Source organism: Chroicocephalus ridibundus, chromosome 2 (assembly GCF_963924245.1).
Source record: "Chroicocephalus ridibundus chromosome 2, bChrRid1.1, whole genome shotgun sequence".
Classification (NCBI taxonomy): domain Eukaryota; kingdom Metazoa; phylum Chordata; class Aves; order Charadriiformes; family Laridae; genus Chroicocephalus; species Chroicocephalus ridibundus.
The window spans coordinates 141,750,002-141,756,115 of record NC_086285.1 but is presented as its reverse complement, the minus strand read 5'-3'; positions in this window follow the sequence as shown (position 1 = coordinate 141,756,115).

Genomic DNA, 6,114 nt, shown 5'->3' with positions numbered 1-6,114 from the left:
CTAGCTAGTAATCATCTATGAAGTGATCTTTTCCAGCCAACTGAATGAAAGGCATTGTTTTATCTGCTGAAGGACAAGGAGAAGTTCGTAAATGTGTTTGCATCCATGATGCTTCTCCATTTCTTTTGATGCTTTCATTTAGATACTGCATGAGAATTGCCTGGGTGGATTGATGAAGCTGTGACTTCCCACCACAACTCTCCAGGACACCTTTGAGACTTTGAGACCCCTTAAACTCCTTCCCCTCCTACACTGAATGCATTTTAAAGTTTTTCCTGAGCCCCCTGCCCTCTCTCTTGAGCAGTAATACACTGCTCAAGTCAGCAGTACTAAATGCTCTCAGAGAAGGCCAGGATATTCTACCATGTCTTGGCCTGAAGCCAGGCTGTGCTCGGTCTACAACACTGGCTCCAGCTCAATATGTTAGTGAGTGGCTTTTGTTGACTGGATCTGTTTGGGGACAGGATTAGTGCAGGGTTTCCAGATGTGTGTTTTTTCTCTTGTTTTTGTTGCATGATGGGGAGTTTCAGAGAGGATGGGGAAATTCTGCTGAAGAAGTTAGGGCCATTACCCCAAGGCCAGCTGATAAAAAGTGAGGTGTGTCCTGCTTGCTTAGGGCTAGCCCCTCTATAACAGATGCATCTTGAAGGAAGTTTGTTGAATCACCTCAATAAAGAGCCAGGGACTGGGCTAAGAGATGAGCTGTGTGGCCCAATGCTTCAACTTGTTCCTATGACCCCTCTGCACAAATAGTGTGCACAGGAACGCTGTTTAGATTCCAGACACCTTGTGAAGTGTAGGATTGGAAGTATGGAGTGCAGTGAGCTGTTCTTTGGCTCATGAAAGGGTTTCACACCAATGCATGGATGATATAGCACAGGTTAAAAAACGTAAAGGCCCACGCAGCTTGCAGCTTGCAAGGTTTATTTGCAGATCTGTGGAGGAAATTCCATACTTCCCACTTTGCACAAGCAAACAGATATTTTCAGATGCATGTTCTCCAGTTATCATGACATTTTTTTACACATGGGTGCACATCAGAAAATGCACATGTGAATTTGGACAACATTAGTTCTAAAGACCAAAGAAGGAAATGACACATGATGTGTGCTCCAACAGCTAGGCACTACACAGCGTAAGGGTCTCCACTCAGAGGCAATGTGACAGCCAGTCTGCTGAATGCAATGAATTTGATCCAGAATTGCTGAGAATAGAAATGTACCCATGAAATGCCTTCAAATAAGGTGCAACACTGCACATTTTATGAATTAAATGGTAATATAACAAAGCAGAACACAGAGAGGGGATAAACTACACATAAAGTTGCAGAGATTTTTCAGAGAGTACAAAATAATTCCTGAAAGTAGAAAGTAAGAACAGGGAAGCACTGAACAGATTTTCTGGGATAATGCATAGTTCCCATCAGCAGTGATGTTTTTTGAGAACAAGCTTAATAAACAACTGATAGGGTGGATGAAATCTGAAAACTGTATTCATGTAACTGTTCCTGCTTTGGGCAGGGGAAGAGACTCGTCTAGATGACCTCTTGAGATCTCTACCAGTCATATTTTTCCAACCTGTAAGAGTTCTCTCTTTACCACCCACCTTATTGTCAGCACGATAATCAAGTCATGACTCAGATTCATTGGTGTAGCTAAAGTCTGTGAACAAAGCTGGCTGGCTGTGTAACAGCCCACTGAGTCATTTTTGTTTAGGACAGATTCTTTACCTAAAAGGACCCAAATACACTGCTGTAGAGAGGAGGTGGTCACTCACCTGCTCCGGGCTTGCCCCATGAGCAGCACAGGCCTGTGGAGCAGACCAGACGTTGAGTGCCATATTGCCTTTTTCCCTCTGTTCCATAAAAATCCTATTATGCCCTTGTAATTGTATCAAGTTATTCTGTGCTACAACACACTACAAATAAAGGAAACTTTATCATTATGTATTTGGATATTGGTTAATCTAATGGCTTGAGGTAGGAGAGAGCCTTCCTGTGCTGCGAGGCAGTGGAAACGCTCATCACAGACGACATCTCCTGTTGTGAAATGGGCATCGGGGTGTGGGGTAAAATTGGCAGTGTCCAAATGCAATAAGCTGTGGCAGGAAGCAGTTCTGAGTCAATTATATTCGGTACTATTTCAAAATCAGGAGACATAGGTATCTCTTCTACCACAAATTAAACAAGAGGATTGTTTAGAGGGGGTGTTGTTGGATGAGAAGTTCAACACGAGCTGGCAATGTGCGCTCACTGCCCAGAAGGTCAACTACATCCTGGGCTGCACCAAAAGAAGCGTGGCCAGCAGGTTGAGGGAGGTGATTCTGCTCCTCTACTCTGCTCTTGTAAGACGCCACCTGGAGTACTGCATCCAGCTTTGGAGACCCCACATAAGAGGGACATGGAACTGTTGGAACGGGTCCAGAGGAGGGTCACAAAGATGACCAGAGGGCTGGAGCAGCTCTGCTATGAGGACAGGCTGAGAGAGTTTGGGCTGTTCAGTCTGGAGAAGAGAAGGCTCCAGGGAGACCTTATAGCGGCCTTCCAGCACCTAAAGGGGGCCTACAGGAAAGATGGGGAGGGACTGTTTATCAGGGAGTGGAGCGACAGGCGAGGGGTAACGATTTTAACCTGAAAGAGGGGAGATTTAGATCAGATATTAGGAAAAAATTCTACACTGTAAGGGTGGTGAGACATTGGAACAGGTTGCCCAGGGAAGTTGTGGATGCCCCATCCCTGGAAGTGTTCAAGACCAGGCTGGATGAGGCTTTGAGAAACCCGGTCTAGTTGAAGATGCCCCTGCCCATGGCAGGGGGGTTGGAACCAGGTGATCTTTAAGGTCCCTTCCAACCCAAACCATTCTATGATTCTATGATTAAACTAGCCTGACAGGTCCTGTTAGCCTGCACCCAGAAGAATAGTCCTTAGTACAGGCTTTGTTTTTGATCACTTAACAAATTAAAGTAAAATATAAGCAGATACATGGTTGAGATAAAATGCTTTTGAAGAGTGAATTGTTAACCCTTGCAGAGGAGATGTGCAGCTCATGCCCTTGCAAACCCATTGGACTTTTGCCCTGAAAGTCTAATTACATCCATTTCTCATCAGCTGTTTGAGTAGCTGAGTAGTGGCTACAGCATGTGCATAGCAGAAGGAGGGCATTCTGCAAACCTGTGTAAATTACTTCCACCGCAATCAGAGGGTCTGTTTGTGTGAGTTGCACGATGAGGTCAGTGGTGTCAGAGCAGACACCAAAATCCACCAGCTTGTCAAAGAAAGGGGGAAGGTTAGATGTGCTGGTTGCCTCTGACAGCTCTGTTCTTAGTGGCAGCCTTTAATCTCATTTCTGATCATAAGGGGAAATAGGGTAGAAGATTAAATGAAGAAATGGAACTGCTTTTGGTGAGAGAACTTTGTACAGAGCTTGCCAGTCGCTGTCTGCTATTGGAAGGACCTAAATGTGTGCAACAGCAGGATGGCAACAGATGTAAAATGTTTTATCAGCCCAGGGAACATCGAGTTGCTCCGTTCTGCAGATGGCATAACTTTCCATTTCTGAGTTATTTTACTTGATAAGGTTATACTTGGATAGTTAACAGCTATAACCTGCCTCAGCTGGAGCAGGGATATTTCAGGTTCCTTGTGGAGATTTTAAATAACTTCTTAGTGAAGGTTTTGCTTCATCTGTAACAGCTGGCCAGAGAGTTTCAGTGGTTTATTTTTAATCACAGCTTCTGAGTTTGAGGTTTTATGGAAGTTGTGAATGCTTTCTTCCTGGGACTCCTGAGCTATTTCAGCCATTTTGATTTTTTAAAAATTTACGTGATTAAAGTGATATACTCAGTGGCTCAGGAGTACAGATCAGTGCTGTGTGAATTCACTTTCATGTTGGCCAGCTGGCAAAGTATTGTCTCTCTCTCTTCCATCTACACAGGCAAACTGGCATCTGTCAGCAAGGAGGATTAGGAGGGTGATGTAAACTCAACATAGTCTAGCGCTAAAGAAGTGGATGAGAAAAGAGGCTGCTACCTCCTCATTTATGTGGCTTGAAAGGGTTTTGATCAGTGTTTCAACCTCGAGGCCAGAATAAAAGCAGAGGGGTTGTTGCTTCAAACAGATGGCTGTTCAGTACTACAAAAGGGAAAAAAAAAAAACCACCCTTGGTGTCTGTGTTTACTTACTGGGATTTAAGGCTAGGTGCTTGGGGACCTTCCTCTGGAAGAGGAGGGAGAGGTTGGTGTGTGCCCACATATTGCTGGTACAGAGCTGGAATCTGGCTGGGTACGCACCCAGACATTGAAAGAGATTTCGGTTTCCGTAGCCTAAACAGAACAAAAGGCAGCTTTCCCTCCTTTCCCCACCTTGTGCTGTATGCACTCTGATAAAACTGGGTAATCTGATGTGGCATACCTAATTAATACAGCTGATTTAGTATAGCAATGGGGTGCAAGATGAGTGATTTTCTATACATTCTGGAACTGAATGAGACTGGGACAAAGGAGGCAAGACCAAGACTGAAATTACTCATTTTTCTTCAAGTAAAGTGTTAATGTTATTAATGTTACGAATGTCATCGAGTTAGCTGTTGGTTTCCTAAGCGTTTTATATTATAGAGCATTGGCTCTGAAGTAAAAGAAGCAAAAACAGTCATTGCATCATTAATCATTCTCATTCATCATCACAGCATATTAATAATTTCAAGTGATTAAAACCGGATGTTTATATTGCAACATGTATCTTTCTAGTGATAGAAATGTCCAAGTTTTAAAACAGTCATGATTTCAATATTACAGACTTTGTGAGAGCAGTACCTCAAATTGGCACACGATGGCAGGATGATGACATTTTAAAGCAGATATCTTTAAGCGTGCTGTGGTAGTCATAGCAACTAGTTTGAAATGTAGTCTTTAAAGTATGTTTTGCAGAGGAAAATATTTTTCATTTTCCATTTTGAGGTGCAAATGATATGGCCTTTTATTTTTATTTTCTTAGTTGGCATTAAAGTCAGCTACATCATACAGGACTGACTTTCCAAAGTCTGACTGGAAAAAAAAGCCAGTTAAGAATATGGTACATTTGAATTCTTGCTGCAAGCCTTTCAAAGCATTCAATGCAAATCACTAAATGTTTGGGTTTTGCTGTTGTGTTTTTTTTCCTTTTTTTTTTTTTCCCCAGGTCCTTCTTTTCAGGAAGCCTTATCCTTATTATATTACAGTGGACCTCTGCTTCTTCCCAGGAAACCAGAGAGCCTGAGTTCCTCATAAGTGAAGAGCATTTGGGGGAGGTGGGGGAAAGTACTTTTCATTTGCTCCTGCTGGAACTGTCTTATGCATCCAAAGAGTCTTTGAGCTAAATGTCAGTCAAAAGGCAACAGCTTTATGCCAATGACACCTTCACTGGAAGAGGTGTAGGTTTCTTACCGTGAACGTGAAAACAATTAACAAAACCTAAAGTGGATTTGATAATTTTGAAATAACCATGCTGAATTTAATATGAAAAGTCTTGGGTGTTTCTGAGTATTCAGATAATGAACAATTACTTTCAGAAATTAGTTCTTAAAACAGACCAAGAAGCTGGTGCAAACCCTTACACTATGATGTTTGGTTTTCCTCCATTCAAATGTCTATTTGGCAGAAAAATGATCCAGATAATCTATTATCACAGCACTGAGTCAAGAAAGAACACCGCTTAATCATGCCTTGGGCCAAAAAACAGGGGCAGGCTCTTCAGCGAAACGCAGGTGCCTCTGCATTTATCCACGTAGATATTGTTGCAGGACTGGGATCTCACTCTGCGCAAACTGAAATTATTGAGGAAAGATTCTTTTCAGTAACAAGGGTTACATTCACCAATGTGGGGGGGGGAAAGGTTTTAAACAAGCTTGAAAACATTTGATTGTGGAAAATTAAGACATTTAACCATGTCGTAACAACTTGTGATCTCAGATTGCTGCAAAACCCACATTTCTAATGTTTTCACTTGAAATGACTGGAAATCATAGAATCATAGAATCATAGAATTGTTGAGGTTGGAAGGGACCTTTAAGATCATCGAGTCCAACCTTTAGCCTACCCTGACAAAAGCCACTTCTAAACCATGTCCCTCAGTGCCCCATC